The following is an 18,617-nucleotide window of genomic DNA, read 5'->3' on the forward strand; positions in this document are numbered from 1 at the left end:
TGCCCTTTATGGTTTACAAAGCACTTTCACGTACGACAGTGTCTTGTTTGAGCCATACATTACTCCGTGTTGTGCCCCGTGGACTTGCAGAGAGGTTCATTAACGCCCTAGTCGTGATGAATGGCTTTCCCATCATTAGACAAGGATTGAGTTAAATCCTTGGGTGTAGCATCAGCAGCTCTCTCCAGATGTGTTTTCATGCCACCTTTTGTTTAAAAATGCCAGTTGGTGCCCCAAGTGTTTCCCTTTTGACTGGCTTTTAGGAAACTTATAGCTAAAAGTAGTGTTAACTTGTTATAATAAGCTCATATCGAGACACTGGGACACTCGCCCCTTCTGCTTCTTTAAGATGGTCTCTAATTGTACTACTTTTCATTATGTTCCATCGTGCTTTTAGGCATGAAAGGGGCTTTGGATGTTATCCAAATGGCAGTGGGAAGCCATAAAAGGGTTTGGCAGGGAGGTGACCTGATTGAATAAGGATTTAAACGGATCATTCTGGCTGTCACATGGGGAATGGAGTGCAGCGGGCAAGCGTTGGGGGTGGGGGGGGAGACCAAGCGTGAGATGAGTGCCGGGGCCTGGAGCAGGTGGCCGCAGAGGAGATGGACAAGGGAGACTTGTCCGGACTCCAGGCGGTTTTGGAAATAGAATCGATAGAGATGTGGTAGGTGGTGTCGCAATGGGGATGAGGCCACAGAGACTGTGTGATGGACGGCCGGATAGCAAGAAGGGAATGGAGGGCAGGAGAGAGTGGGTGGAGAGAGGGAGCAGCAACCACGGGCGCCCTACTTTATGTCGATATACTAGACGTCTGTTACCTGTGAAATTGCAGGGAGAGGAAGGCAATGGATCCGAATGGGAAGGGAGTCTGAATTTTTCAGGGACACCAGGGACCCACAGACAGAATAGTGCTGCTTGTCGAGTTGCTCTGGTTAACAGTGTGTGCCCCTTGGTGAGGGATTTCTTCTGTTGAGTTGTGGCTGGGGATTCTCCCACTTATGACCCGGAAAGAAAACCCCTTGGTGGTGGTGGGAGGGTTGGGGCAGGTGTTACCCTCTGAGTTCTATCTTGGTTATCAGTCACCACTCCCTTCCTTTTCCCTCCCAGGGTAAGAAGATAAGGGGGCCCACTAACTCAGCGTCTTGAATGTTGCTTCCTCTGGCTTATCCCATTTCCCCAGCATAGGGATCCCCCTCTGCGACTTGCTCCTCTTCTAATTAAGTGGGAGAAAGTGGCATCTTGGTTGGAGTTAGGGATTGACCGCCATGTTGCTTTGATACGAGGATGGCGGCTTCTCTTTCCCTGTGACAATGCTGCCTCTGCCAGGTTCGTTCTGTGGGAGACTCCTGTCCGTCTTTTGCCTGGTGTAAGTCCAAGGCTGCAAAGGAGGTGGGAAGAACAGGGTGCCAGGCAGCCATGACCTCTCGCACCACATTTGGCTGGTCCCAGGGCAGTGCAGTCGTCTGCCATGAGACAGAAACCTCTGAGTTAACAATTAGGCAAGCGAGTAAAAGGATGTTCCAGACTCGAGCATCTCAGGGCCACGGCCACGGCCACATGGCACTCACCCAACAGCATTAGTTGGATAAACATCTGTTTCTATAAGAATCCGTCTACGGTTTCACTTAGAGAGCTTTTCTAACCTAATTATGTGTGTCAGCTCCGTGGCTGTAATCAGTGCTCTTGGGTTAACCTTCATAAACAGTCAAATTTAGATGGCTTTATGGGCTGTCTCAGGGAGTCCTTGGGTTACACTAGACATGACGGATTACCGCGCGGTGTAACTGAACTATGCAGCCCACTGACCTTTAATATGCACATTAATGGTGATTGAGTCTCGGCACCACCTTGCCGTTTTGGCTCTTGGGTTGCCTTTGTACATTAAAGTATGGATAATAGCGGACATGTCTAGCAAATTAGAGTGACCTGAACTGGTTCCAAGTTATGAGTGCTCGGTGGGTTGGCTTAAGAAGGAGCCCAGCAATTAGCTCTGAAGTCATTCTCATCTCCCATTGCCCACCCGTCACCTCCCCCCTGCCCCAGCCCTGGGCTAAGTAAAGGGATTACAGATTTAACCCGGTTGGGTTGGCCATCAAGATAAAATCACGCACGTTGTCTCTCCTTGGAAATCCTGAAGAATGAATGGCCATTGTTTCTTTCCCCCAACTCTTTCCAGCTGTTTGTCATTTGGAATAAACACGAAGGCACAATGCGGGGGAGAAGGGGGCTTCGGGTTGCTCTGGATGTTTATACGAAGCTCTCTGATGTGTTAGAGTCAAGGTCTTTCCTAACCTTTCCAGGTTACTACTGAGTGTCTTTTATGCTCATACAGCCGTCTCTCTTCCCGATGATTGGCCCTGGAGCTGCCACTTGCTCAGCCCCTCTCTTTGCCCAGGGGGATTCTAGCAGAGAACACCCTGCATGCCTGTGGTCACCATGTCATCAGAAGTGGTCAGTTATTTTCAAATAAGGAAGCGATGATCCTAATGTGGCGAGCCAATCTGTGAAGCTACGTGATTTTTGTTCCTCCGGTCGCTAAAGGGCAATCTAAAATCATAAAATCGTTTTAGGAAGGCGGGAAAAGCAGAACGAGTTGTTTTGGGAGACACCATTAATATTCAACCGTAATAAAAGATTAGTGGGTAAAAGCAATCCTGATATATAATAAAGATTAGCTTCATTTTATGAGGCAGTCTACTCCCTAGTTGAGTAGAGTTGAAGAAAAATAAATCACCTTTCCCTCTTCTGGGAGATAAAAATCTGCCTGCGTTTGATGTTGGGTACAGTGTGTGTTCTTCAGGGCTCGCGGTCGAGAGCATTAAACTTTCTTACTCTCTTTTGCAGCTACCATGCCTCTTATAAAAAAGGCGAACTCGAATTTACTCAAACTCCCCTTTGTCTTTTCCAGAGCCAGATTGTCTCGTTCTCTTGCCAAAAATGTTTTTAATTCTTCGGCATTTATGAGACAAGACTAAATAAGGTACATCGGAGCGCTAAGCGAGGTGGTGTTGCAAAGGGGAAACAGCCCCAGACTCCGTGGCGTGCCAGAGGGGCTCGCGCTTGCTTGCAGGAACTGACTGTTGAATTTTCAGCCATTGGGAGAATTAGCTGAGTGCATGTGGGTAGCTTAAAATTGGCCATGAAGGGATTATTGACTTGGCAAGAGCTGCAAATTAGGGCTCTCCACCCCAGCCACCTATGAGGCCGTTAGCACATACCTACAAAGCACTGCTTCGTCTAGAATAGACCACAAGCTGGGTGCAGAGCCCTCCTCCGCCACTCGTGGCTCAGATGGCAAAATGGGTCATTTATCAGGTGCTCTGGAATACACTGAGGCTCCGGAGGGAGAGGTCTGGGACTGGGGATCTGGGCTGTTTTATCGGCAGCCTTCACAGCTGGGATTCTCTCGCTCACACCCTGGTTCCGTTGAGTTCTGGGAACAGAGAAGCTTCTGGCTGTCTCTGCTCGGACTTATCAAGCATTTAAAGGACACAGGTGAGCTCCTGGGCCAAGAAGCCGTCCCGAAGTGCAGCAGGTGTGGAAGCCGGACGGAGCTCAGTCCTGACACCTGGTCCTAATTTTCCCCCCTCTGTGGCTCTCACAGACAAGGTCCAGGGATATCTGTTTTAGGAATAGAACTAGTGTAGGAACTCATTTAAAAGCACTTGTTTCCATCCTAGCCACCGATCTTACCCATATTGAAAAAGTCAAGCTAAAAAGATGTTTTCGAGAGACCTCAGGTGGGCACCAAGGGGAAGGAATCATGTCCTCAGCGTTATATCCAACGTTCAGGGCTCTGATAATGAAATGCCGTGATGTAGCAGATGTGGGAGGCATGGAGATTCTTCCTGTAGATTTCTGGGTTCCTGCAAACCAGAATCAGACGCTCTGAAATCTTGGGTCAGGCTTTCCCCGGCACCCTTAAACCACTCTGCGATTCTGGCCGTCCTACAGCCCGCAGCGAGGCGTCCGAAGCCCGGCTCTCAGTTTTTTAAAACCGGCCTTGTTTCGGCCAGTTGGCCATTTGTTTGAAGAAGTCAAGCGCCAGCTATTGCATTTCGTTTCATTTAAACGTGGACTCGTGTAGCTCCTCCCCTTCCAGCGGCTGGAATGACTGGAAACCGTCATCTTCAGGCGGAAGGAACATTTTGTGAAGTTCATTTACGAAGCTGTCTGCTGTGAGTGCTCTTGGCCCAGAAGGAAATCCCAAAGGAGCCCTGTTTCTGTGGCCTCCCCTCCGCCCAGCTCACTACCCTCCTGTTCCCGCATCGTGCGGGCACTGGGCATGTTTGCAGCCTCACTTTCGCCAGCACGATCCTTGTAATACTCAGCGAGGACTTCCAAAACCCCGAGTTTTTTTGTTGCTGTCCTTGCTGTCCTGGTTAAATTCGTCTTAGGCTCTTAGTGGGTTCACAGTCTGAAAGGAGCCGATGATCTGGGGAAAGGTAGGAAATTAATGGAATCGTTAAGGTAAGGATCTTGCAGTTGGAAGGATCCTCATCAGTATTCCACCCCGGTGCTTCTCAACCAGGTGACTTGGCCTCTCAAGGGACATTAGCAACGTCTGGAGATGTGGTTTGCCTGTCACTATTGGGAGGAGGTGCCACTGACGTCTGGTGAGTAGGGGTTGGGGAGGGAGTTACACACATCGTACAGTGCACAGGGCACCCCTCCCCTCCCCAGTACAGAATGAGCCAGCCCGGAGAGTCCATAGTGCCAAGGTTGAGGCACCCCAGTGTCTCCCCAGTGAGTGAATCCCTTTGATCTCGGATTGGACAGCTCCAGGGATAGAGAAGTTCAGGAAACTGTGCACAGGAGACGCCCCCCCCACCCCGTCCCACCCACGTCTTAACGAGCAGGTGGCCTGCTGTGAGAGCAGGAAGGGCCAGGAGGCCCCCGAGGACCCACCTGCATGCAGGGAACCCCCGGGAGGGGGATGGCTGTCTTCTGCGCACAGAAGGGCACACATGCATTCGTTAAAAGAGATGGGCCTTCGTCTGTGGTCGCAGAGGGAGGTTTGGAGCGGTCACGTGGTGAGGTCAGATCTGGCTCCACGAGGATGGCTTACTAAGTCTCCCCGGAGGAAGTTTCACGCGAGCCCCGCTGTTGCCTCTGCCCGAGTTCACAGTCAACGAAAATCCCGAGGCTTCCTTCGTGCGTCTTGTTGACTTACGTCTCCGGCCCCTGCTTCATCCCGTTCCTGTGCAGTTGATTTTTTTTGGCCCGAGCGAAGTTCACGCTGGGCCGGGGGACAAGCGGGGACAGTGAGGGTTGAAATTCCAGGAGCAGACCTGCGGGGCGCTTCAAGGCCCCGAGCACCGTCTCCCTGGCCGTCCTCCCGCTGGAACGGACTCCGCGTCCCATCAGCGGGGACAGGCCATCGCGGCCAAACCCCCGAACCTCGCCTGCGAGGGAAGAACAAAGAGACACAAGTGGGGGAATGAGCACGTGTGTGCGTGGCTTATGGGATGTCCCTGGCTCTCCCGGAAAGTCTGGATGGCCCTGCGATGCACACGCAGAGTGTCCCGCTCTGGGCTGAGGCGGGCTTGGAGTGTCTCCTGGGGGCGTCTTTGAAAGGCTGCCCAAACCGCAGCCCTAATCACCGAGGCACGTGGCTGACGTTTGAGCAAGCCTGCCAGGACCCCACGCTCTCCCAGAGCAGAGACTGGGGGATCCTGTCCCTCCGGAGAGCCGCACAGCTCTCCCTCTCCTGCCTCGGGTCCACTGGCTTGTCAGCGGACACCCTCTTTGGGCAGCAACTGTGTGTGACCACGCACAGGAACGGGATGTTGCTCAGGGACAGTGTCGAGCTGAGGGTTTCAGCGGAGACCCGGAGAAGCCCGGCCTTGGCCTGAGCTGGAAAGTCACGGGGGCCGACGCTGTTCCGTTGTACACGGAGTGAGCGAGGACCGAGATGAACTGATGGGCCCGGTGAATGGTATCATAGGTGGTAATGAGAGAGGTCTTGTGAGTGGTCTGAGGTCACACAGCTAGCAGCTGAAGCAGGACGGAGCTGTGGCCAACCAATGGCAGGGCCGAGTTCAGAGAAAAGGGCAACTTCCTCGGGGCCAGAAGACCGGCTTTCTAAGGTTTTCTAAGGAAGGCCACTTCCCTCTTCCCCTGAGCTGAAAGATGGATCCTGAGTGGGGCGCCTGGGTGGCTCAGTCGGTTAAGCGTCTGACTCTTGATCTGGGCTCAGGTCACGATCTCTTGGTTCATGGGTTCGAGCCCCGCATCTGGCTCTGCACTGACAGCACAGAGCCTGCCTGGAATTCTCGCTCCCTCTCTGCCTCTCCCCCACTTAGGCTCACTTGCTCTCTCTCTCTCTCTCTCTCTCTCTCTCTCTCTCAATAAATAAATAAATAAATAAGCTTAAAAAAAAAAAAAACAACAATGGATCATGAGCAGGGGGGCAGGAAGTGGTTTGGGCCTCTGCAGGATCGACGCGGGCTGAGTGAGCCCTGGGGAGAGTGCAGAGTTGAAATACACTTTTGTGGCCGCCTCTGTGGCAAGCCGGCCAAACCCGGTGACCACCGTGTGCTCCGCACGGCTCTGGGGCAGGGGCTGGGCGAGGCACCCATGTGCCCCTTCTCTTCCTCTCGCCACACCCCTGCGAGGAGGCCATTCTCATTTCCGTTTTGCTGCTGAGGAAGTGGAGTTTTAAGGAAGTGGAGGGATTTGCTCAAAGACACCCGCCCTGGAAACTCTGCCCTTCCCACTGCCCTCCACTGGCCGGGGACAGAGCGCGGCTTCCCCGCCAGCCCTCACGCGCCCCTCGCACGGCCGTGGTCCACTTGTCCTCTGACCCCGAGCCCCCATCACGGCACTTAACACGTGGTGAGTGCTCGATGAGGGGTCTTTGGCCGGCACTGACAACATCCCGTCTGCTCTTGAAGACTGACCTTGACTCTCTGGTTTGACGTAAGCCGTGATTGCATTTGCTCCGAGGAGGCGTCACCAGGATGAAAATCCCGCAGGGGGGACTTCCGTGGCATCTCACCACTCCCCGGCCACATGCCTGAGGCGCGCGTAGGAAGACACCCTCGAGGATGTCCCCATCCTCCTCCCTGGAGCTGGTGAAGATGTTAGGTCACATGGCGAAGGAGAACTCAGCCTGCTAATTAGTTGACCTTAACTGAGGGAGATCATCCTGGGTTATCGGGGGGTCCCCAGTGTAATCACAAGGGTCTTCAAAGAGGAAGTGTGGGGGCCGGGCCAGTTCTGGTCGCTGTCGCTGCTGGCCCCAAGGATGGGCTGTGATGGAGGGAGGACCCTGTTGGCCAGGGCAGGACCTGGCCCAGGGCGAGCTGGCCACTGCCACCTGTGGGTTTCAGCTGATTTCCCAGTGGATTTGATGTATGTTTTTTATAAGCGAATGGCCCGAGACGCGGGAAGGAGGCTGAGCTAAGGGGTTAGCCCAGGTGCCTGACTCAAAGGCTCAGGATGTTTCTTGATATCAGTTTTCATTCATTCATTCATTCGTTCGTTCGTTCATTCATTCACTAGGCAAGTATTACTGGCCTCCCCAGGACTGGACATGATTCTAAGTGCTGAGGCTGGGGTTCAGGTGCCCGGATGCATTCCTATGTCTTCATAACACACACCCTCCACCCAGGGGCCACGACCTTCGATGTCCTGGGGGCCAGGCTCCATGTGACTGCTTCCTTGCAGGGGCCAACGCCCGGTGGGCTGGGATCACTTGAACTTCCAGAAGAAGCCAGATATCTGGAATCTCGAAAATGTGAAATATCGTATAAACATTTAAGATGAGATGACCTTCGAAATGTCGGCGACGAATTCAGTTGTAAAAAAAATCCCGGAGACAAACAGCACCCCGGGGGGCTGGATTCAGCCCGCTGGCCGCTGGTTTCGAGCGCTGGTCAGAGCTGGGTTGGCTCACGCTGGAGCGAACTGCAAATGTCCCCGGGGAGGAGAGGTCAGGGGTCGTCGGAACAAGTGGGCACCGGCCTTGAGGGAAGGCTCTGTGCGGCTCCCATGCAAGGGGCAGACGCGATTACAGACAGACACAACTGCGTGGCTGGGAGTAGTGCCTGGGCGAGGAATTTCCACATTTACTGATAGAGCTGGGCTGCTGTTCTCAGTGGAAAGAACAAAAAAGATAACGGCTCAAAACGAAGGAAATCTCGCTCTGGTTCCTTACTTACGGACTTCTCCTTAGGAAATCAAAGATGAATCATTTTCTCTTGAGTTGAAGTTAGAGTTGCCGTTGCCCGTGACCTGCGGGTCACAGCGCACAGTCTTCAGTAAATCCGCCCTCCCCGGGACCAGGTGGCGGGGTTTTCTGCTCTGGCTCAGCCAGCCACGCAGCGTCACTGTGTTTAAGGTCCCTGTGTTCTTGGAGGAGCCCAAGCCCTGTGCCCTGGGGAACCTGCCTCTGCTTTCGGATGGCGCTGTCCTCTGGAGGTGGGCTTTGCCTTGTCCCTCTATGGGTTCAGGGCTGGGAGGAGCTGGGTGGCCGGGCACACGCTGGGCAGCCTCTGGCTGGAATACGGAACAGGTGTCTGTGTGGGGGGTCTGCCAGAGGAATCCCGCCCCTCTCCGGGGTCCCTTAGGATGGCACTTCTGACACTCTCCCATGTGACTGGTCTTGAGTTGTCAGCGGAAGTGCATTCTTTCCAAGGGGCGCCTTTATTGGCCAGGGCGAGACCTGCCAGGGCTCTCTGTCCCTGAGCCCAGATTGAGGCACAGGCTGCTCCATTAGCCTGGTTCTCAGAGCCCCCAGTTGTCCTGCGTGTAAGTGAGAAATAACCCTTCGTTGTTCAGGCTCTTAAATGGGATGGTTCACCAAGAGGGTAACCTGGTCTGTCCTGACAGACACGGGGACCGGCTCTGTTTTCCTCTGCACCAAACTCTCCCTGGTCAGCGGCCCATGAGACGATGGCAAGATCTCCCCAGTTCCTGGAGCTCCTGTCCCCCCCCTCCCCGCCAGAGCCACATACTCAGGCCACCCAGGTGGCCTCTTAATGACCAAATCACAAGACGTTCACGCTTTGTCCACCCGCCGCGTTCTGGCGGTCCCCAGTGATACAGTGACCGTCCTGGTGGTCACTTGCATGGAGCCGGCGGTGTCCCCTGAGCCTGGGCTCACTGCCGCTGCAGGTTCCATGTGAGCATCTCGAGTCTGGCTTCCTGTGCACCCGGCCTGTCCCCAGTATAGACGCGGCGCCGTCTATTAATTGCTCAAAGCACAGCAGAAGTGGAGCGGTCATGACTCGCACGGCCTGACTGAAGCCCGGGCTGGCAGGGAGATTATGATGCGGAAGAGTCTACTTAGCAGGGGCTTCCAGCCATTCTTTTCCCCATCGGGAGCCCCGCTGGCTCCATCTGTCCTTAGCTCTTGTTCTGCTGCCTCCCGCTTCCCGGACACCCTCTTCTCCCAGAGTCCACACTCCCAGGCACTTTGAGGGACAGCCGTGCTGCCTCCCCTCCCCCACGGCCCCCCTGGTATCCCCGCCTTGACACCTCCCGGTGACAAGCACGCCAGCCACAAAGGCAGCCTTCGACATTCTTCCTGCACGCGGCAGTCTGGCTCCCGGGTGTCTCCCGTGTTCCCGCCCAGGAGGATTCTGGCTTTCTCTTGCACAGTGATAATCAGACCGTTTTACCATTATTTTCCCCCAACCGGAGTAGCAGTCTGTCCTCAAAGATGAGGCCACATGGCCACCTGGAGAGTCAGGGATGTTCTGCCACTTTACATGGCTTCCCCACCTTTCCAGCTTGTCAGGGCTTCCAAAGCTTGGTACTCGCCCGATTCTGAGCGACGTGTACCCCAAAGTTGTCACGCGCTGGCCATCTCCTCGGTCATGTCACACAGCTGAGCTTGGCAGGGGGGATCCATCACACCGGGGTCCCCATCCTTGAATCAGGTCGCGGTTCCCTCATCATCGGGCAGCAGGTGGGGTCCCCTCACCAGCCAGGCGGCCTTCATATCAAGCAGATGCTGATGCCATTGTGCTGTTCATGGTCCCTCACGCCAGGCTGCTGGCCCACAGGAGGGCCTAGATTTTCATGACACAGGACAGTCCTGGGCCAGAGGGAGAGCGTCCAGTTTTATACCTTATTGCCTTCATCCAGCACGTTCTACTCTACGGCCTGAGGACAGATGTCCTGCTCCTGGACCAGGGATGCCGGTGCACAGACAGCAGGACCCCAGACCTCCTGGATCTCCTTGTGCAGGTGGCTCGGTTGTAGGAAGACGGGGCACCTTTGCCACCCCAGCTCCTCCCTGGAGCAGAGGTGGGGCCCCCGACCATGCACATGGCATCTACTGTGCCTGACGCCCCGTGGACACCTGGTGGCATTTGTAGCCTCTCAAGAATGAAAGGAATGTTTGTGTGGCCCTCACACTTGCTCTCAGTGCAGGGGACAGGTGGGGGCCCCGGCGTCCAGTACAGCAGAACACTGCACATCGTGAATGTGATGGAGCCTCACCAGATGACACTTGGAGAGCGGCACGAGGACAGGATCCCTGATGGACTTCTGGCCCGAGTGCATGCCCTGTTCTCATGTCTCTGTATTTTCTCCCCGTCTCCTCCTATATGTCATTTCCTATCACAACCCAATCGTATCGACGTAGAATGTTATTCGCCACCTTCTAATGGCTGGTAGGTTACCACGACGGTTGAGAACTCTGTGTGGCATGCGTGTGCACCTGTGTGCGCTTGTGTGTGTGCACTTGAGGGCCTGCATGTGTGTGCACCAGTGTGTGTATGTGTGTGCGTGTGCGTGTATATGACCACATGTCTGTGCATGTTCTTCTTTAAAAAAATTTTTTTTTAGTGTTTATTCTTGAGAGACAGAGAGAAACAGAGTGCAAGCAGGAGGGAGAGGCAAAGAGAGAGGGGGACACAGAATCCGAAGCAGGCTCCAGGCTTCGAGCTGTCAGCACAGAGCCCGATGCAGGGCTCAAACTCATGAACGGTGAGACCGTGACCTGAGCCGAAGTCGGACGCTCAACTGATGGAGTCCCCCAGATTTTTCTGTCTGTGCATGTTCTTGCACATGTGTGTGCAGGCACGTGCACTCTGCTGGGTGGGGACCCAGGTCTCAAGGTCCGAGGGCTCAGTCAGGGTCACCCTCTGCAGCAACAGTGACTCCAGGCCGGCCCACTGGTGGGGCTGTGGAAGGCTGTCCGGGCCAGACTTCTGTCTTCCACAACCTCATGTAGCCAACAGAGTAAGTCCGGCAAAGTCAAGGACAGAGTGGATGATTTCTTGCCCAGTAAGTCTGTATGTTGTCAGCAAAAGGCATCCACGAATACGCTCTTCCGTGACCTTATTCACAGAAGGTTCCACAGGCTGTGGTGGTGATGCCCCTGGTACTGGGATTTGGGCAGGAGCCCCGTGCCGTCAGCTCGCAGTTGTATAGGCTGGCGGTGCGTGTTTGGGCGTGTTTGTGTTTGCACGTGTGTTTCCGAGTATGAGTGTGTGCAAACCTCTGCCTGAGCGTGCGTGTGTGAGTACATACAAGTGTAGGTGTGTACGTGTGTTTGATTGTACACACGAGCGTGTGAACCTTTGGCCGTGCACACCTGTGTAGTACAAGTGCGCGTATGCCCGAGTGTGAACGTGTGTGTACATGATTGTGCACCTGGGTGTGAGTGTGTACGTGTGAATGTGGGGGCTTGTTGGCTGTAAGTGCTGTGACGCCTCACCGCCCTTCCACAAGAAGGAAGAACATTCCAGGTTGTAGTCTCTCGCATTCCTCAAAAGTTCAGACGAGGGCTAGAAATCGCCATGCCTTGGCTTTGCGACGAGGACACTCTGACCTTTCTGGGCAAGGATGCGGAAAAGGGGATAAGTGGTATTTACGCTGAGATTAGCCCACGCCAGGACCGGTGGGAACAATGAGGTGGATATTCTACATTTCCTCCGGCGGCCCGGGGAAGTCGGGAGGACAGGATGCTCTCGGGAAGTCTTAGCGCACACAGGGAAATGGGACAATTTCCTCCTCATATTTTAGAGTTCTTATTGCTTACCGCAAAGCTCCTTGAAGGAACTCGGGTTGAGAGTTTAACGTTAAACCTTGGCGGGTCTGCTGACTCGAGTAGACAGGGCTCCCGGATTATTCTGCAGCTCCTTCCCGGAGCGAACCCAGGAGGCCCCGCGAGATGCAGCGATGTAGAATGTTTGGGGTGGGGGTGGGATCACAGAGGGCATGGGTGGGAATCTGCATCTTTAGCCAGATAAGTAGGCCACATTGGCCCAGAGCTCCTTAGGGCCCAGTGCTGAGTACCTGAGTGTGTGATCTTGTTCAGTGCTCACCGTGAGCCTCTGTCGGAGGAGCTGCTCGGGCAGGCTTTGGGTCCAGCAGAGCTGAGTGTGGCTCCCAGCCTGCAGCGGGGCCCTGGGGAAGGGTGGGCCTCCAGAGGCCCCTCTTCTTCATCAGGACCCGGGATGGGACTCAGCCGACTTTCGACTCTCCTCCGGCAGGAGGGTGATGCCTGCCGACCTTGGTCATTTCCTCAGACCTCGGCTTCACAAGGCAGAGAGCTTCCTGAAGCTTCCCAAATTCGAGCACCCATGTCCGTTTTCTCTTGCAGATGGTGCGACTCTGCAGACCGCAGCCAGCAGGCTTTCCCGAGCCTGGCGGCGCGGCCCACGCTCGGACCCCAGTCCCAGCTCAGACTTGCCGTGTCCCATCCAGTCCCCTGCGGCTCGGGGCAAAGGGAGCTTGGAAAGTCCGGTGGGTGCAGTGAGGGGCTGGTTGCGTGCGAGGCTCCAATTCCCGTATTTTGCCGAAGGCCGTGTTGGCGGGTGTTTATTTTCCATCCCAAAGATAGATTAGAGCATTCAGACAGTCTTCTCATTTGCTGAAAGTATGTGTTCAAGACAAAAACCTGAGTGTGCCGCTTTGTTCAATCGTCTTTTGGACCTGGCATTTCCCCCCCACCCCCTGACTTAACCACCCGGAAAATATGCGACTCATATTTTCAATCCAGAGGTCTTTCTCTGGTCACCGCTGCTATCCATCACGGGGGAATGTAATCTCCTGGTAAGTGTATCTGGAAACATACCGCCCAGGATTTACATGGACTCAAGAATATGTGCTGAGTTTAAACACAAGGACACACAGGCAGTGAGGTCTGCTGCTGAGCTTGTCCAATGGTGTCTCCACGAACATGACGCCATTTTCTTTCTGTTTGTTAAGCAGGTGAGGGAGGAAAAACTTAGACATTGGGTCTGCTTAAAGAGTGTTGTCCCCAGACCTTTGTCCTTGGGTACGAGTGAGGGTTTGAGCGTCAGTTTGGGGCAGTTTCCTTCCGGACACGTGTCCTTCGACCGCACCCTCACTGTTCCATGCTGTGGACGGAAGTGTCCATGAGAGAGGTCGTCAAATCCATGCTGTCGTGTGACAGCTAAGGACGCGGAGGTGGAGGGTGGGGATTGACTCTCCCACATAACTAGTTCATGACACAGGTGAGGCCAGACTCCAGAAGTCCCGACTCCAAGATTGGCCGGGGTTTTCTCTGCACCCTGCTATCTCCCCTGATTGATCTCCTGATGGAGACTGAATGCCCCGCTTCTTAGTAATGGTAATTGCCTCGCGTTGTGTCTTTATAAAGACTCCAAAATCATGATGCACGCTTCGAGGCAATGCAGAAGTTTTGAATTTGCAATTCTCAACTTCCTTCCAGCTCGTGGAAAATCATGATTTCGTTATAAGATGCGAGACTTTAAAATATATCTAATTTGATGGTGCATGTAGCTTTCTCTGATCAACTCAGAGAAAATCATTATTGCCATGCAAAGGGAGTTTAGTACCGCTCTAGTTTTTGCTGTGGGAACTTAAAAAAAGGGGATCTTGGTTTCTATCCATCTCTGTCAATCAGTGTGGGGGTTGATTCTGTGATGTTTAAACCAAATTACATTCAGTCACATTAATTGTAGGAAAATGCAAACAGGCTTAGGGAACTTTTATTTTTATTTTGTGCTCCTTGCTTTCCTCTATACTGCAGCAATTTAAAGACTAGAACACATAAATGAACGGTATGGAAATTTAGCTAAACAGTTGGCTGAAAATAATAGAACCCTTTCATGTTCACTGCAGAGATCACTATTCATGTATTGTGATGCCAACTTTTGGCAAATAAGCCAAGTTTGGATTAAGTTACAGCCAAGTATGTTGGCTTTGCCCATTCAATTTATTCTTGGCAAACTTCAGGGAGTATTTATAATAAAGTCCCATTTCGAACATTCTATTGCCCCAATGGAGTTCTAATAACACTGGGTATTTATTTAATGTCTAACTCAAGGAGTTCAAAGCGCTTTATAGACATTCTTTGACGGATCTTAATATCCCTGCAAGATTTTACAGATTGGGAAAGTCAACTGAGGCACGGAAACTTGCTTGAGATCACCCAGGAAGACCACGGAATACTTCAAATTAATCACACACCTCCTGACATTTAGAAGTTCCTGTACCTCAGATGGTGATGCATTCCCAACTTCTTATCTAAGTGTTGTTGAATAGAAAGTATTTGTTTGTTTCTCCATGGAGATCTTTAATTAAGGAAAGTAAAAACCCCACCACACTTATGTTTGTATGTCACAGCATTCATTTGGCAAGCCATCTTTTAAATACTTTGATTCTCTGGCAATGAAGTTAGCATTTTGGTAGCTAGAGAAGAAACAGTTTGGGAGGCGTCCCGTCTGGAGAAGGAGCGAGCAGTGATTTCTCCATGGCTTCTAGAGTAAATCCGCACTTGCCTCGGAGGTGTGTGCGTGTGTAGTGGGGATCGCAGGGCTGTGGTGTGGACGGTATCGGAGGGATCTCTGTGACATCTCCAACAAGTAAAAGCATCAACCTGAATGTTATTACCGTGCAGCCGTCTGCTGTTCTCGGGCCCTGGCGGGAAGATGGCTAGTTAGCGTTTTCTTCGCCTTTCTTACTTTTGCCAAGTTATGCTTCTGTTAATCTTTATATCGTGTTTGAGATGGAGACCATGCCACGTCGAGCCTGTGTAAGATGATTAAAAGAAGGAGCGACGTTCCGGTCCGCGTGCTGGCTGACGGGCCTGTGCACAGGCCAAGAGGTTGTGATGTGCTCTGGGCAGAGAAGCATCGGTTATTCTGCAGACGCTTCTCTGATGCATGATGTGGAAAGGCCGGCTCACGGACTTGCCCTGATAACCACAGACTGGGCATCTGCTTCACCAGCCCTGGCACGGGGGGGCTCGTGTAGGGATGGCTCCTGCCCCTGCTATCTGTTTATCTGACAGCTGACGTGTGGCCCGAGGTCCTCGCTGGGACTGCTGGTGGGGGCCAGAATTTAAAGGTTTTTTTTTAAAACATTTATTTATTTTTGAGAGACAGATAGAGAGATAGTGCGAGCAGAGAGAGAGGGAGACACAGAATCGGAAGCAGGCGCCAGGCTCCGAGCTGTCAGCACAGAGCCCCACACGGGGCTCGAACCCACCAGCCGTGAGATCATGACCTGAGCTGAAGTCGGATACTCAACTGACTGAGCCCCCCCCCCCAGCGCCCCAGGTGGGGGCCAGAATTTAAGCTGGAGTGACCGTTTTCTGTGTTCTCCCTTGTCTGTCCCCGGGAACCGCATGCTGGAGTGTTTGGCAGTTGGGGCGGGCTCCACGCAATCGATGCATGAGACGCAGACTGAGGCTGGACTCAACGGGACTGTTGGCTCCACCCGCAGCCGTGTGACGGGACAAGTCATTCCGATTCGGTGTGCCTTAGTTTCCTCATCTGTAATGTGGGAATAATAATATGCCTCGTGACGATTGGGTGGGTTGGTATATGCCAGATGACCAGGACTGTTCTCGGCCTCATCTGAGTGCTGGCTGTTCTTACTATCCCTAGAAACATCACGGAGTAAGACTAACCACCCAGCTTGTCTCTCTCTCCTTGGAACCGAAGCCAAAGGTTGGCGGTAAGACAAAAATAGGTGGGGCAAATACCATCGGTGCTGAGGGTCCCTGGCCGAGAGTGGTGAGGGCATCCTGCTGGATGTGGTGTAGGCGAGACAGCAGCAGAGGTCCCGGAGGCACCTCATCTGTCCCCAGAAGTCAGCGAGGGCTGTGGGTGTGGTAGGTGGTCTTCCGGAGAACAGTGCCACAACCCGGTCTCAGGATACAAGTCTCAAGCTGACCCTGGGCCCAGGCAGAGTCGCCTCTTGTCTTCCCTTCGCCCTGACCCCTGTGACCCCCAGGGAGGATGAATGGAAAGCTAGTTGATGTGGAGCTTGTCTCTGAGTGGCTCCTCCCGTCCCCAGGAGGATCACCTGATCTCTTGGGGAACGTTCGTGATCCATAGTCTCATTTGAGGTGGGAGGTAGCAGTCCTCCAATTCAGCAGGTGTAATGCCCACCAGCTAGGAGGCCAGCCAGAGACACCCTGGGTGCTGGAGCGGAGCCCTGGCTGGACAGCCAGCCAGGCGTGGACACCTGGGTGTTGATGTGAGGGTTTGGCCAATGAGAGAAGATGTCAGGCAGAGACCAGGGGATGAAGCAGGGCCACACTCACTGTCAGCCCCGGAGACCCAGCACCTTCCGTGGAAATCTACACATGCCTGCTCTCCAGCTCCAGATCGGGGTGGGTGACGTGTCTGGAGGAAGGAGGGCCCAGAGGTGCCGTTCTGGTCAGATGGCATCCTGTGACAGCCCAGGTCCATGCACGCACCCGTGAGAGGAGTCTGCAGAGTCACAGAAGGAGGCAAACCCATGTTGCAATCGATGGGAGAAACACATTTAAAAGAACTTACTACAGGAAACGGATGGAGGGGAAATTAGGGGAAATTTAGACATCATCTTCTTTCCCCTTTTCCAGACTCTGCACAGGCAGAGGGGAGTCATGACACGGTCCGGCAGAGATGAAAAAAGAAATGGCAGACGTCAGAAGAAGTAGTTAGAGACAAAGAAAATGGCAACAGAGTTTAAAATGGGTTAGAAAAGGTAAAAGCCAGTAAGAATTCTGAAAACTGACTTAGGCGATGTTTAGGATCTTTTCTTAGAACGAGGTAAAAACACGGTGGAAAAACATCAGAAAAAAACATAATAGCTATGGATGAGAGACGGCGGTGTTTCCATGTACTGATGCCCTCTGTTCCTCGAGAAAGATGTGTAACATTTGGAAAGATGGGCTTCAAGCCGATGGTACAAGTCACCTGCTGTGGACCTTCAGGCTACACCCAACGGCAGCCACACAGCACTGTGGCTTCACATTAGTGAGAGGGAACTTGCCGGAAATCAACACTAGTCTATTAATACACACTAGGTCCTTCCTTGGGTTTTAAGAGATCGCGTAAGCAAAACACAAGGAGAGTGAGGACTTGAATCCTGTAATAAACAACTTTGAATCAAGAGCTAAGAGTCCAATGGTGTGCTCTCCAAAGGGAGAATCCAGCACTTTCTAACTGCCCCGGGGACATCTGCCAAAACTGACCTCACGTCTTAGCTAATTTTTTTAAACAAAACTCCATGAATTTCAAAGAGAAGAAACAGTATGAGCCGCATCCTTTGACCACAACTCAGGAAAACTTGAGAGAGGTAATGGAGGCATACACAGGAAACTTCAAACCCTGGAAAATTAAAACAAAGCAGGACAACATAGAACAGCCCTACGCGACTGAGGGGTCAAAGATAAAAATCAGACCACAACTACAAGCTATGAAAAGATTTCATGCTTTGCAAAAATTCAGCATCAGTGATGATAGATGCCTTTGACAGCATTGATTACAACAGGGAGAAAATGGGACATCCAGAATAGTGAACAATGAGTAGGCAATGCAAGCAAAACACCGTGGCTCGCCCTGACGATAAAACGCCATGTGGCTGTGAAAACATCTTTGCTGATGTGGAAAGATGCCCATGTTTTGTGTAAGAAAGCTGGGGGCTATAGAATCCTCCCACTTGAAAAATTCTCTTAATGTTTATTTATTTTTGAGAGCGAGAGAATGCAAGCAGGGGAGGGGCAGAGAGAGACAGGGAGACGCAGAATCGGAAGCAGGCTCCAGGCTCCGAGCTGTTAGCACAGAGCCCGAAGCGGCGCTCGAACCCAGGAACCATGAGCTCATGACTTGAGCCGAAGCTGGACGCTTAACTGACTGAGCCCCCCAGGTGCCCCTAGAACCATCCCCCCTTTTTAGAACTGTGCTTATGTTTTAAATGTGGGTGGTAGAGTAATACACATGCTTTTCCCTTTCTGCTTATGGCTACCTTCCACTTTGTCTCGATGGGCGTGTATTTATTAGGTATCAGAATAGACAAACATACCGACAAAAGCGGGGACTAATGTGAGGGTTTGGCATACGACAGCCGAGGGACCCATCCAGTGATTTTATGTGGGGCTGCGACAGTATGGAATTCACCATGTGGACTTTGCCTCTCTAAAATCTTCAGAGAATTTATATTTAGCACACGATCATTTAGATACATTTTCATGAACAACTTTATGGTGTTCTGACCAAGTCCCGGTTGATGATTTCCACTATTTGCATGGTAACCATAACCCACTCACTAACTGGTAAATGGTTTAAGGATCCTGAGACCAGTTGGTAATGTTTAACTTTATTTCCAGAAACGCAGTGGCATGTGTAGACAAGACAAGTTGCTCTGAGCCATGTGCCACATGATGGCTT

The sequence above is a fragment of the Felis catus genome, chromosome C1 (genome assembly GCF_018350175.1).
Source record: "Felis catus isolate Fca126 chromosome C1, F.catus_Fca126_mat1.0, whole genome shotgun sequence".
NCBI classification, from domain to species: Eukaryota; Metazoa; Chordata; class Mammalia; order Carnivora; family Felidae; genus Felis; species Felis catus.